The 23,124-nt window shown below is 46.8% G+C and overlaps 1 protein-coding gene across 1 annotated transcript in view; it reads right to left on the bottom strand.

Moving 5' to 3' along the window:
• Positions 1–23,124, bottom strand: part of LOC130297932 (oocyte zinc finger protein XlCOF8.4-like) — a 170,748-nt gene that overhangs the window by 129,101 nt on the left and 18,523 nt on the right.

Raw genomic sequence — 23,124 nt, 5'->3', positions numbered from 1 at the left:
AAAAGGACTGGTAGGGAGACCCCTAGTGGTCATTTTTTCAAAGTGGAAAATTCAATAGAAAGAAGCATATTTTTTAATAACATGCTATTGGAAAGTTATTCTGCATACATTAATCTATAATATATCACAAGTTTTATTGATGAAAGGTCCCCTTTAAAGAAATCCCACATATGGTCAAGGACACCAACCATTTCCTGGAAACCATCAAAGATGTTGAATGGCACCCGGAATTTTTACTGGGTGCCATTGACATCGAAAGTCTGTACACCAACATCGACCAGAGTATAGCAGGGTGTCAGGGAATTGTTAGTGTCCTCGATGAAGAGTGAGCTGTTTATTTCCTTTGTGTGTGATGCGCTAATTCTTACCAACAATGTGTTCCAGTTTAACCCCTTAACGACCACGGACGTAAATGTACGTCCTGGTTTGGCGGGACATCCCGCACCAGGACGTACACTTACGTCCTGTGTATGACCGCGAGCATCGGAAGGGTGCTCACGTCATACACGGTAGGTTCCGGCTGCTAGCAGCAGCCGGGGACCTGCCGGTAATGGCCGACATCCGCGATCGCGCGGATGTCCGCCATTAACCCCTCCGATGCCGTGATCAATACAGATCACGGCATTGCGGCACTTTGATTGGATGATCCGATCATCCAGCATGACAGCCAGAGGTCCCCTTACCTGGCTCCGGCCGTCTCCCGGGGTCTTCTGCTCTGGTCTGAGATCGAGCAGACCAGAGCAGAAGATCACCGATAATACTGATCAGTGCTGTGTCCTGTGCATAGCACTGCACAGTATTAGCAATCAAATGATTGCTATAGATAGTCCCCTATGGGGACATAAAAAGTGTTTAAAAAAAAAAAAAAGTTAAAATGTAAAAATAAAAAGTAAAAAAAAAATGTGAAAAATCCCCTCCCCCAATAAAAATGAAAATAGTCAGTTTTTCCCATTTTACTCCCAAAAAGCGTAATTTTGGTATTTGGTATTGTTGCGTGCGTAAATGTCCGAACTATCAAAATATAATGTTAATGATCCCGTACGGTGAATGGTGTAAAGGTAAAAAATAAAAAAATTCCACAAATCCTGCTTTTTTGTCACATTTTATAAAAAAAATAAATAAAATTATAAAAAATGATCTAAAAGTTTTATATATGCAACTGTGGTATCTAAAATAAGTACAGATGACGGCGCAAAAAATTAGCCCTCATACCACCCTATATACGGAAAAATGAAAAAGTTATAGGTGGTCAAAATAGGGTGATTTTAGATTACTGATTTTGTACAAAAAGTTTTTTGATTTTTTTTAAGTGGTACAAAAATATAAAAGTATCTAGCCATGGGTATCATTTTAATTGTATTGACCCACAGCATAAAGAACACATGTCATTAACCCCTTAAGGACGCAGGACGTAAATGTACGTCCTGGTGAGGTGGTACTTAACGCACCAGGACGTTCATTTACGTCCTAAGCATAACCGCGGGCATCGGAGCGATGCCCGTGTCATGCGCGGCTGATCCCGGCTGCTGATCGCAGCCAGGGACCCGCCGGCAATGGCCGACGCCCGCGATCTCGCGGGCGTCCGCCATTAACCCCTCAGGTGCCGGGATCAATACAGATCCCGGCATCTGCGGCAGTTCGCGATTTAAATGAACGATCGGATCGCCCGCAGCGCTGCTGCGGGGATCCGATCATTCATAACGCCGCACGGAGGTCCCCTCACCTTCTTCCTTCCGGCTCCCGGCGTCTCCTGCTCTGGTCTGTGATCGAGCAGACCAGAGCAGGAGATGACCGATAATACTGATCTGTTCTATGTCCTATACATAGAACAGATCAGTATTAGCAATCATGGTATTGCTATGAATAGTCCCCTATGGGGACTATTCAAGTGTAAAAAAAAAATGTAAAAGTCAAAGTAAAAAAAAAAGTGAAAAATCCCCTCCCCCAATAAAAAAGTAAAACGTCCGTTTTTTCCTATTTTACCCCCAAAAAGCGTAAAAAACATTTTTTATAGACATATTTGGTATCGCCGTGTGCGTAAATGTCCGAACTATTAAAATAAAATGTTAATGATCCCGTACGGTGAACGGCGTGAACGAAAAAAAATAAAAAAAAGTCCAAAATTCCTACTTTTTTAATACATTTTATAAAAAAAAAATTATAAAAAATGTATTAAAAGTTTTTTATATGCAAATGTGGTATCAAAAAAAAGTACAGATCATGGCGCAAAAAATGAGCCCCCATACCGCCGCTTATACGGAAAAATAAAAAAGTTAGAGGTCATCAAAATAAAGGGATTATAAACGTACTAATTTGGTTAAAAAGTTTGTGATTTTTTTTAAGCGCAACAATAATATAAAAGTATGTAATAATGGGTATCATTTTAATCGTATTGACCCTCAGAATAAAGAACACATGTCATTTTTACCATAAATTGTACGGCGTGAAAACAAAACCTTCCAAAATTAGCAAAATTGCGTTTTTCGTTTTAATTTCCCCACAAAAATAGTGTTTTTTGGTTGCGCCATACATTTTATGATATAATGAGTGATTTCATTACAAAGGACAACTGGTCGCGCAAAAAACAAGCCCTCATACTATTCTGTGGATGAAAATATAAAAGAGTTATGATTTTTAGAAGGCGAGGAGGAAAAAATGAAAACGTAAAAATTTAATTGTCTGAGTCCTTAAGGCCAAAATGGGCTGAGTCCTTAAGGGGTTAATACCGTAAAGTGTACAGTGTGAAAACAAAACCCTCCAAAATGTGCAAAATTTTGGTTTTCATTTAAATTTCCTCCCTAAAATTTTTTTGGGGGGGGGTTCGCCGTACATTTGATGGTAAAATGAGAGGTTTCATTACAAAGTACAATTGGTCACGCAAAAAACAATCCCTTATATGGGTCTGTACATGGAAATATAAAGGAGTTATGGATTTTAGAAGGCGAGGAGGAAAAAAATTAAAACGCAAAAATAAAATTGGCCTGGTCCTTGAGGTGAAAATGGGCTTGGTCATTAAGGGGTTAACAACGTTTTTTACACACAAAAGAGTGGTGTAGCCATGGGCACGCCGGTCGCGTGCACCCTGGCTAACATTTATGTTGCCTTTCTTGAAAAAAAAAGATTTATCTTCTCAGAAATTAACCCTTTCGGAAAGTCCCTTGTTAGCTAGGTTAGATTCGTGGACGATGTGCTGGTAACCTGGAAGGGCTCGAGGGCGGAGTTCACGAATTTCATGGCCTGGTTGAATACACGTAATGAATATACAAAAGAAATGGCAGATGGGGGCACTCTCAAGGTGTGCAATGTCATCTAAGCCTGTTCTATGGCTCCTTATGGATCGTATATACAGATATGACGGCCCGGAGTACAGTAACCCCCCCGACATGCGATGGCCCCGACATATGATAAAATCGACATACGATGCTTTTATATGTCGGGGCCATCGCATAAACGGCTATCCCACTGCGCAAAATGCTTAAGCTGCTGTCGGATAGCAGTGTAAGCATCCCGGACAGGTTCGCTTACCTATTCCCGCTGCTCCGGTGTCTTCTTCGCGATCCTCCGGCTTCTTCCGCATCTTCTCCAGGGTCCGGGCCTCGCTTTCCGGCGTCGTTATTACGTCACTACGCACGCCGCGCCGGCGCAGCAGCGTAATAAAGTCACCAGAAAGCGAGGCCCGGACCCCGGAGAAGATGCGGAAGAAGCCGGAGGATCGCGAAGAAGACACCGGAGCAGCGGGACAGCATCGGGAGCCCCTGGGACAGCATCGGGAGCCCCTGGGACAGCATCCGGAGCCCCTGGGACAGCATCGGGAGCCCCTGGGACAGCATCGGGAGCCCCTGGGACAGCATCGGGAGCGGTGAGGACCTGGTCCGGAGCGGCGGGGACAGGTGAGTACAGCTTCCTATACTTTACATTGCACGGATCCCTCAACATACGATGGATTCGACAAACGATGGGTCGTTTGGAACGAATTACCATCGTATGTTGAGGGACCACTGTACTCCCGTGAAAACGCCACCTGCGGGGTGCTTATTAGAAAAGCTGCGGTATCGTAGTAACATTATATAGAAAGGATAATATGCACTCACCGATAGGCTATGGCTGTCAATAGGCTATGGCTGTTTCGCGGGATCAACCCACTTCTTCCTGCCTCTGAGAGGCCGGAAGATGTGGGTTGTTCCCGCGAAACATCCGGTGTAGCCTCCGAGCGCTCCATGTAGACGCCGACTCCACTCGTGTCCCCGGACTCCTAGGATTAACAGCCATAGATTAGCGGTGAGTGCATATTATCCTTTCTATACACAGTGGTCCCTCAACATACGATGGTAATTCGTTTCAAACGACCCAACGTTTGTCGAATCCATCGTATGTTGAGGGATCCGTGCAATGTAAAGTATAGGAAGTTATACTCACCTGTCCCCGCCGCTCCGGACCAGGTCCTCACCGCTCCCGCTGCTGTCCCAGGGGCTCCTGATGCTGTCCCAGGGGCTCCCGATGCTGTCCCAGGGGCTCCCGATGCTGTCCCAGGGGCTCCCGATGCTGTCCCGCTGCTCCGGTGTCTTCTTCGCGATCCTCCGGCTTCTTCCGCATCTTCTGCAGGGTCCGGGCTTCGCTTTCTGGTGACGTTATTACGTTGCGGTGCCTGGACAGCGTGCGTAGTGACGTAATAACGACGCCAGAAAGCGAGGCCCGGACCCCGGAGAAGATGCGGAAGACACCGGAGGATCGCGAAGTGGACCAGGAGCAGCGGGAATAGGTAAGTGAACCTGCTGGGGCAAATTACACTGCTATCCGACAGCAGCTTAAGCATTTTGCGCTGTCAGATAGCAGTTAATGCGATGGCCCCGACATATAAAAGCATTGTATGTCGATTTGATCATATGTCGGGGCCATCGCATGTCGGGGGGGTTACTGTAATATGAATACACATAACAACATGGGGTTACAATTTACCAGCAAAATCAGTGACGAGAAAATAGAGTTCTTGGATGTCTTGGTAAAAATCAATAACGGAAGATAGTGTACAGAGCGTTACCGCAAACCCACTGCGGGTGACTCTCTGTTACACTATAGCACCTATCATCGACATCATGTGAAAACTGCCTTCCCGTATGGTCAGTTCTAGCGATGAGCAAACTTACAGTAAATTTGATTCGTCACGGACTTCTCGGCTCGGCAGTTGATGACTTTTCCTGCATAAATTAGTTCAGCTTTCCGGTGCTCCTGTGGGCTGGAAAAGGTGGATACAGTCCCAGGAAAGAGTCTCCTAGGACTGTATCCACCTTTTCCAGCCCATCGGGAGCACCTGAAAGCTGAACTAATTTATGCAGGATAAGTTATCAACTGCCGAGCCGAGAAGTTCGTGACGAATCGAATTTACTGTAAGTTCGCTCATCTCTACTTGCGAAGAATTAACGACACACAGGACAGTTTTGATAAACAGGCACAAGAACTCACCTTGCGTCTTCTGGAGAGAGGGTACCCCCCCTCGGTCTTGAAGACAGCCTATGATAGGGCAAACAGACAAGAGAGAAGTGTCTTGTTACAGAACAGTGGTTACATCTAAAAAAGAAAAAGACAGAGGGGGAAAAAGTGAAGGTCACAGATTCTGTTTCACTTTTACCCATAGTCCTATGGTGGAAAGAATTAAGCAAAGTATCCATAAGAATTGGCATTGGGATTTTTATATATCAACTGGCTCCAGAAAGTTAAACAGATTTGCAAATTACTTCTATTAAAAAATCTTAATCCTTTCAGTACTTATGAGCTTCTGAAGTTATGGTTGTTCTTTTCTGTCTAAGTCCTCTCTGATGACACGTGTCTCGGGAAACGCCCAGTTTAGAAGAGGTTTGCTATGGGGATTTGCTTCTAAACTGTGCGGTTCCCGAGACACGTGTCATCAGAGAGGATTTAGACAGAAAAGAACAACCTTAACTTCAGAAGCTCAAAATTACTGAAAGGATTAAGATTTTTTAATAGAAGTAATTTACAAATCTGTTTAATTTTCTGGAGCCAGTTGATTTAAAAAAAAAAAGTTTTTTTTCCTGGATAACCCCTTTAAGTCAAGATGACCCTGCGTTATCCCAACACTTTAAAAGTAAACCCCTCATCGCTTATAAGAGAGTTCCTAATTTGGGAGACTTGCTAACCAGCAGTAGATACTCTGCGAAAGAAAATACGAGCCGGCTCAGCAATTCTGCGGTCAATGGTAATTTCCCATGCGGTAATTGACAAATGGCGTCCCCAAATGAAAACAGGAAAAGCCTTTGGCATAGGGGGTGTACAGATTAGAGTGAAAGACTTCATCAACTGCAACATGAGTTTTATCGTCTACTGTATGTTTTGTGACTGTGGGCGGAGTTACCCAGAGAGGGCTGTGACAGAAAGAAAATGTTGTTGCGGGCAGAGGCGGAGTTTATCTTACGGACGGATGCCCAAGGACAGCGCTGAACGATAAGCTGGCGGGTCTCCATTTTTACTATATGAATATTTTTCTATGCATAGAGTGTTGTTTTTAACTTGATCTTTTGATTTTAGATATCTCTTACCTGTGTGTAACCGCCCATCTGATGACGGCAACGTAGCTTGGTATTTAACCTGCAAGCCGGAGTCTGACGAAGCGGGCTGAGTCCCGTGAAACAGCTGTAACTACACGTGTGTGTGCCCTGGCGTTCCTGCCGGTATCCTGCTGTCTTGTGTTCATGTCTACGGTTCTTTTGTAATAAAGCACCGGTGCACTACTGACGGGTGAGTGCGGTTTTCTTCTACTGCTTTGATTACACAGCGACTTGTGCCTTTCCTTACCAGCACCCCGTTTTGCACCTTCAGTGATCTCACTGCACTCCTACGTACGGATCCAATCATATCACTGCATACCCTTTGCTCGCCAGTGCTGTGCCGGACTTTCATTTATGTATCTACATGCTTTGAAGATTTGTAAATTACTTCTATTTAAAAAAAATCTTAATCCTTTCAGTACTTATAAGCTGCTGAAGTTGAGTTGTTATTGTCTGTCTAAGTGCTCTCTGATGACACCTGTCTCGGGAACCGCCCAGCTTAGAAGCAAATCCCCATAGCAAACCTCTTCTACTCTGTGCAGTTCCCGAGACAAGCAAAGATGTCAGCAGAGAGCACTGTTGTCAGACAGAAAAGAACAACTCAACTTCAGCAGCTGATAATTATTGAAAGGATTAAGATTTTTTAATAGAAGTAATTTACAAATTTGTTTAACTTTCTGGACCCAGTTGATATAAAAAAATAAAAAAAAGATTTTTCCTGGAATACCCCTTTAAGTCCTGCAGCGCAGCAAACAATCCCAGCACTTGAGAGATGACGCCATTCAGGAGTCTGAGAAGCTGGGTGAACACTCAATCCAGCCTATGCACTTTAAGTATTCTATTAGGAAATTTTGAATTAAAGAAGCACTTTTGTTTTGCTTCTATAGTACAGCAGAGACTATTATTGGAGAATAATGTAGAGGTTCTTGTGTATGCCTTATGCCTACCTGGTTTAGCTGATGTGGCAAGTGTGGCCGGGGTTGGAATCAGGGTAGGAACAGAAACTTGTTAGCAGGTTACAGGTGACCTATCTATCAGATATGTCTCCTCAGGAATAGCAGGGTAAAGGCCAGGCCAAAATGACCTAAAACAGAATTAGGGTCCACCCTTTTTCCCTCAGTACAGGTGGGTTGAACTTTGGCTCCTGCATTAATTGGCTAGGAGACTACATGTGACCAAATCAACCATTCAGCTTTATAGTGAAATGAAAGACATGTTAAAACATTAAAGGAGTACTCCCCTGGAAAAATGTTTTTCTAAATCAACTGTGCCAGAAATGTAAACAGATTTGTAAATTACTTCTATTTAGAAATTGTAATCCTTCCAGTACTTATCAGCTGTTCTATGCTCCACGGGAAGTTCTTTTCTTTTTGAATTTCCATTCTGTCTGACCACAGTGCTCTCTGCTGATACCTCTGTCCATATCAGGAACTGTCCAGAGTAGAATCAAATCCCCATAGCAAACCTCTCCTACTCTGGACAGTTCCTGATATGGACAGAGGTGTCAGCAGAGAGCAATGTGGTCAGGCACAAAGGAAATTAAAAAAGAAAAGCACTTCCTGTGGATCATGCAGCAGCTGATAAGTACTGGAAGGATTAAGATTTTTTAATAGAAGTAATTTACAAATCTGTTTAATTTTTTGGCACCAGTTGATTTAAAAAATATGTTTTCCAGTGGAGTACCCCTTTAACCCTTTGGTAACCTCAGTGTATGTATAAAATGACAATGGAATACGGGAAATAAAGTTGCCTTGTTCTCTAGCACCTGAAATACGTAAGTCACATCCAACAAACCTTCACACTGGGTCACCTGACAATGTTCACATGGCAGAATTTCCGATTTGGAATTCCGCATGGAGATTCCACGGCAGTCCCATTGATTTCAATCAGATTCTGCTGCGCTGTTCACATAGCAGATTTTCCAGATGTTTCTGGTGCGAAAATTCAAATTCCGATGTCACATGCAGCCCTGATCTCACCCACTCCCTCTGACCCTGCCTACTTGCCTATCCGCTCTAAACAGCGGATCGACAACCACAGTGCTGGTCCCTTCCTAAGTAAGTGATAGGAGTCACTGTCAACAAAATAATCTACAGACTATAAAAAACAGACTCAGTTCGGGAAAAACACAAACTAACAGAAATAATACTAAACAAACACACACACAATAAGTCAGAGTCCACTAGCCAAGTAACAGGAAATAATGCAGGTACCAAGTCGCTAATACAGGAGAAGGGTCAGGAAGTAAAGCCAAAATCAAATAACCAAATATCTGTAGTCACAGGATATAAGGCTAGTTACTGGAGTAAACCTCTTTCACAGGCAAAGTCTGAAAGCACACTGCAGGTTTAAATAGGCAGCTAGACATGTGCAATCCCAACAAGGTCAGCTGACCCACCAGTCAGCTAGACGTAGTCGTAGCAACAAAACCAAACAAAAGAACTTTCAGAGCTAGAAAGATTTTACCCTACGGGTTCTGGCAGGACCAGATATCACATCCGTTGTCTGCAGAAACAAAATACACGTCCATTCTTTAATTGCTGTCCAAGGGATGGCGTATTCCCGGGCAGTCTTAGCGCCATGCATGTTATGAGATTTTCCATGCAGACGTTGCAGTGTGAACATAGCCTAAGCGTAAATGAAATCCAGCTCTATTGGGGAGGAACCATAACAACCTCCTCTCTGTAACCATAAAAATGAAATGCACCTTAATAATTAACCCCTTAAGGACTTAGCCCTTTTTCACCTTAAGGACTCGGACGTTTTTTGCAATTCTGACCACTGTCACTTTAAACATTAGTAACTCTGATGCTTTTAGTTATCATTCTGATTCCGAGACTGTGTATTCGTGACATATTCTACTTTAACATAGTGGTAACATTTGGTGGTAACTTGAATCGTTTATTGGTGAAAAATCCCAAAATTTGATGAAAAATTTGAAAATTTAGCATTTTTCGAACTTTGAAGCTCTCTGCTTGTAAGAAAAATGGATATTCCAAATATTTTTTTTTATTCATATATACAATATGTCTCCTTTATGTTTGCATCAGAAAATTGACAAGTTTTTACTTTTGGAAGACACCAGAGGCTTCAAAGTTCAGCAGCAATTTTCCAATTTTTCACAAAATTTTTAAACTCGCTTTTTTTCAGGGACCAGTTATCTTAGAAATATCCCACAAATTACCCCATTATAAAAACTACACCCCCCAAAGTATTCAAAATGACATTCAGTCAGCGTTTTAACCCTTTAGGTGTTTCACAGGAATAGCAGCAAAGTGAAGGAGAAAATTCACAATCTTCATTTTTTACACTCGCATGTTCTTGTAGACCCAATTTTCGAATTTTTACAAGGGGTAAAAGGAGAAAATGTATACTTATATTTGTAGCCCAATTTCTCTCGAGTAAGCACATACCCCATATGTCTATGTAAAGTGTTCGGCGGGCGCAGTAGAGGGCTCAGAAGCGAAGGAGCGACAAGGGGATTTTGGAGAGTACGTTTTTCTGAAATGGTTTTTGGGGGGCATGTTGCATTTAGGAAGCCCCTATGGTGCCAGAACAGAAAAAAAAAACACATGGAATACCATTTTGGAAACTAGACCCCTTGAGGAACGTAACAAGGAATAAAGTGAGCCTTAATACCCCACAGGTGTTTCACAACTTTTGCATACGTAAAAAAATAAATAAAATTTTTTCACAATAATGTGTTTCCCCCCAAATTTCAAATTTTTGCAAGGGTTTATAGCAGAAAATACCCCCCAAAATTTGTAACCCCATCTCTTCTGAGTATGGAGGTACCCCATAAGTTGGCCTGAAGTGCACTACGGGCGAACTACAATGCTCAGAAGAGAAGGAGTCATATTTGGCTTTTTGAGACCAAATTTTGCTCTGGGGGCAAGTCGCATTTAGGAAGCCGCTATGGTGCCAGGACAGCAAAAAAAAAAAAAAAAACACATGGCATACCTGTTACGCCGAGCGCTCCGGGTCCCCGCTCCTCCCCGGAGCGCTCGCTACACTCTCGCTACTGCAGCGCTCCGGTCAGATCCACTGACCCGGTGCGCTGCGATTCCGCCTCCAGTCGGGATGCGATTCGCGATGTAGGTGGCGCCCGCTCGCGATGCGCACCCCGGCTCCCGTACCTGACTCGCTCTCCGTCGGTCCTGTCCCGGCGCGCGCGGCCCCGCTCCCTAGGGCGCGCGCGCGCCGGGTCTCTGCGATTTAAAGGGCCACTGCGCCGCTGATTGGCGCAAGTGGTTCTAATTAGTGTGTTCACCTGTGCACTCCCTATGTATACCTCACTTCCCCTGCACTCCCTCGCCGGATCTTGTTGCCATTGTGCCAGTGAAAGCGTTTCCTTGTGTGTTCCTAGCCTGTGTTCCAGACCTCCTGCCGTTGCCCTTGACTACGATCCTTGCTGCCTGCCCCGACCTTCTGCTACGTCCGACCTTGCTTCTGTCTACTCCCTTGTACCGCGCCTATCTTCAGCAGTCAGAGAGGTTGAGCCGTTGCTAGTGGATACGACCTGGTCACTACCGCCGCAGCAAGACCATCCCGCTTTGCGGCGGGCTCTGGTGAATACCAGTAGTGACTTAGAACCGGTCCACTAGCACGGTCCACGCCAATCCCTCTCTGGCACAGAGGATCCACCTCCTGCCAGCCGGCATCGTGACAGTAGATCCGGCCATGGATCCCGCTGAAGTTCCTCTGCCAGTTGTCGCCGACCTCACCACGGTGGTCGCCCAGCAGTCACAACAGATAGCGCAACAAGGCCACCAGCTGTCTCAACTGACCGTGATGCTACAGCAGCTACTACCACAGCTTCAGCAATCATCTCCTCCGCCAGCTCCTGCACCTCCTCCGCAGCGAGTGGCCGCTTCAGGCCTACGACTATCCTTGCCGGATAAATTTGATGGGGACTCTAAATTTTGCCGAGGCTTTCTTTCTCAATGTTCCCTGCACTTGGAGATGATGTCGGACCAGTTTCCTACTGAAAGGTCTAAGGTGGCTTTCGTAGTCAGCCTTCTGTCTGGAAAAGCTCTGTCATGGGCCACACCGCTCTGGGACCGCAATGACCCCGTCACTGCCTCTGTACACTCCTTCTTCTCGGAAATTCGAAGTGTCTTTGAGGAACCTGCCCGAGCCTCTTCTGCTGAGACTGCCCTGTTGAACCTGGTCCAGGGTAATTCTTCCGTTGGCGAGTATGCCGTACAATTCCGTACTCTTGCTTCAGAACTATCCTGGAATAATGAGGCCCTCTGCGCGACCTTTAAAAAAGGCCTATCCAGCAACATTAAAGATGTTCTGGCCGCACGAGAAATCCCTGCTAACCTACATGAACTCATTCATCTAGCCACTCGCATTGACATGCGTTTTTCCGAAAGGCGTCAGGAGCTCCGCCAGGATATGGACTTTGTTCGCACGAGGCGTTTTTTCTCCCCGGCTCCTCTCTCCTCTGGTCCCCTGCAATCCGTTCCTGTGCCTCCCGCCGTGGAGGCTATGCAGGTTGACCGGTCTCGCCTAACACCTCAAGAGAGGACACGACGCCGCATGGAGAATCTCCACGTCTTACTGTGCCTGTGCGGATATCTGCCTCTACCTTCTCCTTCTCTACTATGGCCTTCTTGGATTCCGGATCTGCAGGAAATTTTATTTTGGCCTCTCTCATCAACAGGTTCAACATCCCGGTGACCAGTCTCGCCAGACCCCTCTACATCAATTGTGTTAACAATGAAAGATTGGACTGTACCATACGTTTCCGCACGGAGCCCCTCCTAATGTGCATCGGACCTCATCACGAAAAAATTGAATTTTTGGTCCTCCCCAATTGTACTTCCGAAATTCTCCTTGGACTACCCTGGCTTCAACACCATTCCCCAACCCTGGATTGGTCCACTGGGGAGATCAAGAGTTGGGGTACCTCTTGTTTCAAGGACTGTCTTAAACCGGTTCCCAGTACTCCCTGCCGTGACCCTGTGGTTCCCCCTGTAACCGGTCTCCCTAAGGCCTATCTGGACTTTGCGGATGTATTTTGCAAAAAACAAGCTGAGACTCTACCTCCTCACAGGCCTTATGACTGTCCTATTGACCTCCTCCCGGGCACTACTCCACCCCGGGGCAGAATTTATCCTCTCTCCGCCCCAGAGACTCTTGCTATGTCTGAGTACATCCAGGAAAATTTAAAAAAGGGCTTTATCCACAAATCCTCCTCTCCTGCCGGAGCTGGATTTTTCTTTGTGTCCAAAAAAGATGGCTCCCTACGTCCTTGCATTGACTACCGCGGTCTTAATAAAATCACGGTAAAGAACCGCTACCCTCTACCTCTTATCTCTGAACTCTTTGATCGCCTCCAAGGTGCCCACATCTTTACCAAACTGGACTTAAGAGGTGCTTATAATCTCATCCGCATCAGAGAGGGGGATGAATGGAAAACGGCATTTAACACTAGAGATGGACACTTTGAGTATCTGGTCATGCCCTTTGGCCTGTGCAACGCCCCTGCCGTCTTCCAAGACTTTGTTAATGAAATTTTTCGTGATCTCTTATATTCCTGTGTTGTTGTGTATCTGGACGATATCCTGATTTTTTCTGCCAACCTAGAAGAACACCGCCAGCATGTCCGCATGGTTCTTCAGAGACTTCGTGACAATCAACTTTATGCCAAGATGGAGAAATGTCTATTTGAATGTCAATCTCTTCCTTTCCTAGGATACTTGGTCTCTGGCCAGGGACTACAAATGGATCCAGACAAACTCTCTGCCGTCTTAGATTGGCCACGCCCCTCCGGACTCCGTGCTATCCAACGTTTTTTGGGGTTCGCCAATTATTACAGACAATTTATTCCACATTTTTCCACCATTGTGGCTCCTATCGTGGCTTTAACCAAAAAGAATGCCAATCCTAAGTCATGGCCTCCTCAAGCGGAAGACGCCTTTAAACATCTCAAGTCTGCCTTTTCTTCGGCTCCCGTGCTCTCCAGACCTGACCCATCTAAACCCTTCCTATTGGAGGTAGATGCCTCCTCAGTAGGAGCGGGAGCGGTCCTTCTACAAAAAAATTCTTCCGGGCATGCTGTTACTTGTGGTTTTTTTTCTAGGACCTTCTCTCCGGCGGAGAGGAACTACTCCATCGGGGATCGAGAGCTACTAGCCATTAAATTAGCACTTGAGGAATGGAGGTATCTGCTGGAGGGATCAAGATTTCCAGTTATTATTTACACCGATCACAAGAATCTCTCCTATCTCCAGTCTGCCCAACGGCTGAATCCTCGCCAGGCCAGGTGGTCTCTGTTCTTTGCCCGATTTAATTTTGAAATTCACTTTCGGCCTGCCGATAAGAACATTAGGGCCGATGCTCTCTCTCGTTCCTCGGATGTCTCGGAAGTAGAGCTCTCTCCGCAACACATCATTCCTCCTGACTGCCTGATCTCCACTTCTCCAGCCTCCATCAGGCAAACTCCTCCAGGGAAGACCTTCGTCACTCCACGCCAACGCCTCGGAATCCTCAAATGGGGTCACTCCTCCCATCTCGCAGGTCATGTGGGCATCAAGAAATCTGTGCAACTCATCTCTCGTTTCTATTGGTGGCCGACTCTGGAGACGGATGTTGTGGATTTTGTGCGAGCCTGCACTGTCTGTGCCCGGGTTAAGACTCCTCGCCAGAAGCCCGCTGGTCTTCTTCATCCTCTGCCTGTCCCCGAACAGCCTTGGTCTCTGATTGGTATGGACTTTATTACAGACTTACCCCCATCCCGTGGCAACACTGTTGTTTGGGTGGTCGTTGATCGATTCTCCAAGATGGCACATTTTATCCCTCTTCCTGGTCTTCCTTCTGCGCCTCAGTTGGCAAAACAATTTTTTGTACACATTTTTCGTCTTCACGGGTTGCCCACGCAGATCGTCTCGGATAGAGGCGTCCAATTCGTGTCAAAATTCTGGAGGGCTCTCTGTAAACAACTCAAGATTAAATTAAACTTTTCTTCTGCTTATCATCCTCAATCCAATGGGCAAGTAGAAAGAATTAACCAGGTCCTGGGTGATTATTTACAGCATTTTGTTTCCTCCCGCCAGGATGACTGGGCAGATCTTCTACCATGGGCCGAATTCTCGTATAACTTCAGAGTTTCTGAATCTTCTTCCAAATCCCCATTTTTCGTGGTGTACGGCCGTCACCCTCTTCCCCCCCTCCCTACTCCCTTGCCCTCTGGTTTGCCCGCTGTGGATGAAATAACTCGTGATCTTTCCACCATATGGAAAGAGACCCAAAATTCTCTCTTACAGGCTTCATCACGCATGAAGAAGTTTGCTGATAAGAAAAGAAGAGCTCCCCCCATTTTTTCTCCAGGAGACAAGGTATGGCTCTCCGCTAAATATGTCCGCTTCCGTGTTCCTAGCTACAAATTGGGACCACGCTATCTTGGTCCTTTCAAAATTTTGTGCCAGATTAATCCTGTCTCTTACAAACTTCTTCTTCCTCCTTCTCTTCGTATTCCTAATGCCTTTCACGTTTCTCTTCTTAAACCACTCATCATCAACCGTTTCTCTCCCAAATCTGTTCCTCCCACTCCTGTTTCCGGCTCCTCGGACATCTTCTCCGTAAAGGAGATACTGGCCTCCAAGAAGGTCAGAGGGAAAACCTTTTTTTTGGTCGATTGGGAGGGCTGTGGTCCTGAAGAGAGATCCTGGGAACCTGAGGACAATATCCTAGACAAAAGTCTGCTCCTCAGGTTCTCAGGCTCTAAGAAGAGGGGGAGACCCAAGGGGGGGGGGGTACTGTTACGCCGAGCGCTCCGGGTCCCCGCTCCTCCCCGGAGCGCTCGCTACACTCTCGCTACTGCAGCGCTCCGGTCAGATCCACTGACCCGGTGCGCTGCGATTCCGCCTCCAGCCGGGATGCGATTCGCGATGCGGGTGGCGCCCGCTCGCGATGCGCACCCCGGCTCCCGTACCTGACTCGCTCTCCGTCGGTCCTGTCACGGCGCGCGCGGCCCCGCTCCCTAGGGCGCGCGCGCGCGCCGGGTCTCTGCGATTTAAAGGGCCACTGCGCCGCTGATTGGCGCAAGTGGTTCTAATTAGTGTGTTCACCTGTGCACTCCCTATGTATACCTCACTTCCCCTGCACTCCCTTGCCGGATCTTGTTGCCATTGTGCCAGTGAAAGCGTTTCCTTGTGTGTTCCTAGCCTGTGTTCCAGACCTCCTGCCGTTGCCCCTGACTACGATCCTTGCTGCCTGCCCCGACCTTCTGCTACGTCCGACCTTGCTTCTGTCTACTCCCTTGTACCGCGCCTATCTTCAGCAGTCAGAGAGGTTGAGCCGTTGCTAGTGGATACGACCTGGTCACTACCGCCGCAGCAAGACCATCCCGCTTTGCGGCGGGCTCTGGTGAATACCAGTAGTGACTTAGAACCGGTCCACTAGCACGGTCCACGCCAATCCCTCTCTGGCACAGAGGATCCACCTCCTGCCAGCCGGCATCGTGACAATACCATTTTGGAAACTAGACCCCTCGGTGAGCGTAACAAGGGGTTAAGTGAACCTTTATACCCCACAGGTGTTTCACGACTTTTGCATATGTAAAAAAAAATAATTTTTTTTTACCTAAAATGCTTGTTTTCCCAAAAATTTTACATTTTTAAAAAGGGTAAAAGCAGAAAATACCCCCAAAAATTTGTAACACAATTTCTCCCGAGTACAGCGACGATACCCCATATGTGGCCCTAAACTGTTACCTTGAAATACGACAGGGCTCCAAAGTGAGAGCGCCATGCGCATTTGAGGACTAAATTAGGGATTGCATAGGGGTGGACATAGGGGTATTCTACGCCAGTGATTCCCAAACAGGGTGCCTCCAGCTGTTGTAAAACTCCCAGCATGCTTGGACAGTCAACGGCTGTCCGGCAATACTGGGAGTAGTTGTTTTGCAACAGCCGGAGGCTCCATTTTGGAAACAGTGAAGTACCAGACATTTTTCATTTTTATTGGGGAGGGGAGGGGGGCTGTGTAGGGGTATGTGTATATGTAGTGTTTTTTTACTTTTTATTTTATTTTGTGTTAGTGTAGTGTAGTGTTTTTAGGGTACAGTCGCACGGGCGGGGGATCACAGTAGTTTCTCGCTGGCAGTTTGAGCTGCGGCAGAAAATTTGCCGCAGCTCAAACTTGCAGCCGGATACTTACTGTAAACCTCCGCCCATGTGAGTGAACCCTGTACATTCACATTGGGGGGGGGGGGGGCATCCAGCTGTTGCAAAACTACAACTCCCAGCATGCGCTGACAGACTGTACATGCTGAGAGTTTTAGTTTTGCAACAGCTGTAGGCACACTGGTTATGTATCACTGAGTTTGTGACCTTACTCAGTGTTTCACAACCAGTGTGCCTCCAGCTGTTGCAAAACTACAACTCCCAGCATATACGGTGCATGCTGGGAGTTGTAGTTTGCAACAGCTGGAGGCACACCGGTCGTGAAACACTGAGTTAGGTTAAAAAAAACTCTGGTTTCACAACCAGTGTGCCTTCAGCTGTTGCAAAACTACAACTCTCAGCAGTCACCGACAGCCAATGGGCATGCTGGGAGTTGTAGTTATGCAACCAGCAGTTGCAAAACTAGAAGTCCCAGCATGCCCATAAGGGAATGCTGGGAGTTGTGGTGGTCTGCCTCCTGCTGTTGCATAACTACAGCTCCCAGCATGCCCTTTTTGCATGCTGGGAGCTGTTGCTAAGCAACAGCAGGAGGCTGTCACTCACCTCCTGCTGCTGCTCCGCTGCAGGTCAGTCCCTTGCCGCGGCCGCTCCTGGGGCCCCGATCCCAACAGGGACGCCGGGGATCGGGGTCCCCAGCACACGGGGTCTTCTTCCCGCATCCGCTCACCTCCTCCGGAAGAGGGTCGGAGCGGGTTGTGGGAGTGACACCCGCAGCAGGCGCCCTGATTGGTCGGCCGGTAAACCGGCCGACGAATCAGGGCAATCGTGAGGTGGCACCAGTGCCACCTCACCCCTGCAGGCTCTGGCTGTTCGGGGCCATCAGAGACGGCCCCGAACAGCCAGTAATTCCGGGTCATCGGGTCACTGGAGACCCGATTGACCCGGAATCACAGCAGATCGCTGGACTGAATTGCATAATGACCCCCCTGGGCGATATGCCGGGATGCCTGCTGAACGATTTCAGCAGGCATCCGGCTCCGGTCCCCAACCGGCTAGCGGTGGGGGCCGGAATTCCCACGGGCGTATGGATACGCCCTGCGTCCTGAAGAGGTTAAAGGGGTACTCCCGTGGAAAACTTTTTTTTTTTTTTTTTTTTTTTAAATCAACTGGTGCCAGAAAGTTAAACATATTTGTAAATTACTTCTATTAAAAAATCTTAATCCTTCCAGTACTTTTTAGGGGCTGTATACTAAAGAGAAATCCAAAAAGAAATGCATTTCCTGTGATGTCCTGACCACAGTGCTCTCTGCTGACCTCTGCTGTCCATTTTAGGAACTGTCCAGAGAAGCATATGTTTGCTATGGGGATTTTCTTCTTCTCTGGACAGTTCCTAAAATGGACAGCAGAGGTCAGCAGAGAGCACTGTGGTCAGGACATCTGAGGAAATGCATTTCTTTTTGGATTTCTCTTTAGTATACAGCCCCTAAAAAGTACTGGAAGGCAGAGGCGTAGCGTGGGGGGTGAAGGGGGGGGGGGGGGGCGGCCGCACCGGGTGCAACATCTGGGGGGCGCGCTCTCCGGGATAGGAATACTTCTTTTTATGTGCCCGGGCCGGCTCCCGTGTGTGGCTGCAGGCGGGGGCCGACCAGAGCATATAAAAACGAATACTGTATACTAAAAACCAGGGGGCCTCCAGCTGTTGTGAAACTACAACTCCCAGCATGCCCGGACCGGCAAAGGCTGTGCGGGCATGCTGGGAGTTGTAGTTTCACAACAGCTGGAGGCCCCCTGGTTTTTAGTATACAGTATATTAGTTTTTATATGCTCTGGCCGGCCCCCGCCTGCAGCCACACACGGGAGCCGGCCCGGGCACATAAAAAGAAGTATTCCTAATCCTATCCCGGACATCCCTGTGTCCCGAAAAATCTTTTCGTGACATAAGGATGTCCGCCTGTCACTCACCATTCCCCGGCGTCCTCCCGCGATCCTCCTTCGGTCCCTCGCTTCTCCGCCTCTATGGTCGTACGCACGGGACGTCACTGACAACCATAGAGACGCAGGAGGACCGCAGGATCGTTGCAGGAGGACGCGCTGGCCGGGGCCTGGTAAGTGACCGCGTCATCTTCTTCAGTGTTCCGGTCACCGCTCCCCCGGTCCCTACTGCTATGGTCCATAAGCCATAGCAGTAGATGTGACCCCGGGCCGGAGGAGCGGTGACCGGATCACTGTGGGGGCCGCAGTACAGACATACAGCCTCCAGCCATACACTGTATATGTCTGTATGTCTGTGGGGTGGGGGGAAGCTGCCTACTATTGTGGGGGAACTGCTGACCTAATGTGGGGGGAGCTGCCTACAAATGTGGGGGGAGCTGCCTACTATTGTTGGGGGGGAGCTGCCTAATATTGTGGGGGAACTGCCTACTATTGTGGGGGAACTGCCTACTATTGTGGGGGGAGCTGCCTAATATTGTGGGGGGGGGGGGAGCTGCCTAATATTGTGAGGGAACTGCTGACCTAATGTGGGGGAACTGCTGACCTAATGTGGGGGAGCTGCCTAATATTGTGGGGGAACTGCTGACCTAATGTGGGGGGGGGGAGCTGCCTAATATTGTTGGGGGGGAGCTGCCTAATATTGTGGGGGAACTGCCTAATATTGTGGGGGAAATGCTGACCTAATGTGGGGGAGCTGCCTAATATTGTGAGGGAACTGCTGACCTAATGTGGGGGAACTGCTGACCTAATGTGGGGGAACTGCTGACCTAATGTGGGGGAGCTGCCTACTATTGTCGGGGAACTGCTGACCTAATGTGGGGGGGGGAGCTGCCTACAAATGTGGGGGGAGCTGCCTAATATTGTTGGGGGGAGCTGCCTAATATTGTGGGGGAACTGCCTACTATTGTGGGGGAAATGCTGACCTAATGTGGGGGAGCTGCCTACTATTGTGGGGGAACTGCTACTATTGTGGGGGGGAGCTGCCTAATATTGTGGGGGAACTGCTGACCTAATGTGGGGGAACTGCCTACTATTGTGGGGGAACTGCTGACCTAATGTGGGGGGGGGGGGAGCTGCCTACAAATGTGGGGGGAGCTGCCTAATATTGTTGGGGGGAGCTGCCTAATATTGTGGGGGAAATGCTTACCTAATGTGGGGGAGCTGCCTACTATTGTGGGGGAGCTGCTACTATTGTGGGGGAGCTGCCTAATATGGTGGAGGGGAGCAATACATGTACATATATGTGCTTAGGGGGTGAGGGTTTCTTTAACTAATCTAGTGGAAGAGACTCGAGTGCTAAAATCCACGGGTTAGGGGGCGCAAATAACTTGCCTTGCCCCGGGTGCTGACAACCCACGCTGCGCCACTGCTGGAAGGATTAAGATTTTTTAATAGAAGTAATTTACAAATCTGTTCAACTTTCTGGCACCAGTTGATTAAAAAAAAAAAGTTTTCCACTGGAGTTCCCCTTTAAATAAAATCCATGTATTATTTTGCCTTTGCTTTGTTAGTGGGAAATGCCAGGTCCTGTAAAGGACAGAGAGAAGTATATGTGACTATGTATATCTTATGGAAATGGATTTCATTTGTCATGTACCTTGTGAACATGTAAATTACTTCTATTAAAAAAATCTTAATCCTTACAGTACTTATTAGCTGCTGAATACTACAGTGGAAATTCTTTTCCGTTTGAAACACAGAGAGCTCTCTGCTGACATCACGAGCACAGTGCTCTCTGCTGACATCTCTGTCCATTTTAGGAACTGCCCAAAAAAGCATATGTTTGCTATGGGGATAATTTCCTTTTACTCTGGACAGTTCCTAAAATGGACAGAGATGTCAGCAGAGAGCACTGTGCTCGTGATGTCAGCAGAGAGCTCTGTGTTTCAAACGGAAAATAATTTCCACTGTAGTATTCAGCAGCTAATAAGTACTGGAAGGAGTAAGATTTTTTTTTATAGAAGTAATTTACAAATCTGTTTAACTTTTTGGCACCAGTTTTTTTTCACCGGAGTACCCCTTTAACAATGTAGAAGCCCTTGCAGACATCAATGCCGACATCTATAGGACGCTCCGAGCTTTTTCCCTGCCTTAAAGGGCTACTCCACTGCCCCAGTGTTTGGAACATTGTGTGCCGAACGCCGGGTGAGGGGGTCGTAACGTCACGGCCATGCCCCTCGTGATGTCACACTACGCCCCCTCAATGTAAGTCTATGGGAGGGGGCGTGGCATTCGCCACGCCCCCTCCCACAGACTTACATTGAGGGGGCGTGGTGTGACGTCATGAGGAGCGTGGCTATGATGTCACGACCCCGCAGCCCACACCTAGCGTTCGGAACACAATGTTCCGAACACTGGGGCAGTGGAGTACCCCTTTAAGTGCGATTAGATTTGTCACAAGTCGGACTGGTCTGTGTTCTGTAATTCTCCATTCAGGCCTCCGATTCCTGCAGAGCGCATTACAGACTGCAGCTTCTCGGCGCTGTCTCCTCGGTGCGCTGGGCGCCTATATAACAGCTACGTACCCGGCGTTGACCAGTCTTCCTACTTAACCACCTTGTGGGAGAGGAAGACCAACAATGGCGCTCGCCACCTCATATCTCATCCTCATATCCTGTCCTCACATTTCAGCCTTATACCATGTCCTTATATCTGATCCTTATGTTTCATCCTCATCTCCCAACATCATCTCCCGTCCTTAAATCCCATCTCCATATCCCAACCTCATATCTTGTCCTCATATCCCGTCCTCACAATCTGTCCTTAAAGGGGTATTCCAGACAAAACCTTTTATATATATATATATATATATATATATATATATATATATATCAACTGGCTCCGGAAAGTTAAACAGATTTGTAAATTACTTCTATTAAAAAATCTTAATCCTTCCAATAGTTATTAGCTTCTGAAGTTTTCTGTCTAACTGCTCAATGATGATGTCACGTCCCGGGAGCTGTGCAGGATGGGAGAATATCCCCATAGGAACTGCACAGCTCCCGGGACGTGAGTCATCAGAGAGCAGTTAAAAAGAAAACAACAACTCAACTTCAGAAGCTAATAACTATTGGAAGGATAAAGATTTTTTAATAGAAGTAATTTACAAATCTGTTTAACTTTCCGGAGCCAGTCGATATATATATATATAAAAAAAAGTTTTTGCCTGGAATACCCCTTTAAATCCCATCTTCATATCCCGTCCTCATACCTCGTCCTTTTATCCCGTCCTTAAATCCCATCTTCATATCCCAACCTCATATTTCTTCCTCATATCCTGACTTCACATCATGTCCTTATATTTGGGCCTCATATCATGTCCTTATATTCGGGCCTCATATCCTGACCTCATATCATGTCCTTATATCCTGACCTCATATCATGTCCTTATATCCTGACCTCATATCATGTCCTTATATCCTGACCTCATATCATGTCCTTATATCCTGACCTCATATCATGTCCTTATATCCTGACCTCATATCATGTCCTTATATCCTGACCTCATATCATGTCCTTATATCCTGACCTCATATCATGTCCTTATATCCTGACCTCATATCATGTCCTTATATCCTGACCTCATATCATGTCCTTATATCCTGACCTCATATCATGTCCTTATATTCGGGCCTCATATCATGTCCTTATATTCGGGCCTCATACATGTCCTTATATTCGGGCCTCATATCATGTCCTTATATCCTGACCTCATATCATGTCCTTATATCCTGACCTCATATCATGTCCTTATATCCTGACCTCATATTCGGGCCTCATATCATGTCCTTATATCCTGACCTCATATCATGTCCTTATATTCGGGCCTCATATCATGTCCTTATATCCTGACCTCATATCATGTCCTTATATCCTGACCTCATATCATGTCCTTATATTCGGGCCTCATATCATGTCCTTATATCCTGACCTCATATCATGTCCTTATATCCTGACCTCATATCATGTCCTTATATCCTGACCTCATATCATGTCCTTATATTCGGGCCTCATATCATGTCCTTATATTCGGGCCTCATATCATGTCCTTATATCCTGACCTCATATCATGTCCTTATATCCTGACCTCATATCATGTCCTTATATCCTGACCTCATATCATGTCCTTATATCCTGACCTCATATCCTGACCTCATATCATGTCCTTATATCCTGGCCTCATATCATGTCCTTATATTCGGGCCTCATATCATGTCCTTATATCCTGACCTCATATCATGTCCTTATATCCTGACCTCATATCATGTCCTTATATTCGGGCCTCATATCATGTCCTTATATTCGGGCCTCATATCATGTCCTTATATCCTGACCTCATATCATGTCCTTATATCCTGACCTCATATCATGTCCTTATATCCTGACCTCATATTCGGGCCTCATATCATGTCCTTATATCCTGACCTCATATCATGTCC

Source organism: Hyla sarda, assembly GCF_029499605.1.
Source record: "Hyla sarda isolate aHylSar1 chromosome 1 unlocalized genomic scaffold, aHylSar1.hap1 SUPER_1_unloc_10, whole genome shotgun sequence".
NCBI classification, from domain to species: domain Eukaryota; kingdom Metazoa; phylum Chordata; class Amphibia; order Anura; family Hylidae; genus Hyla; species Hyla sarda.
The sequence above is the reverse complement of the archived record's forward strand: the minus strand, read 5'-3'. Positions and strand labels throughout refer to the sequence as shown.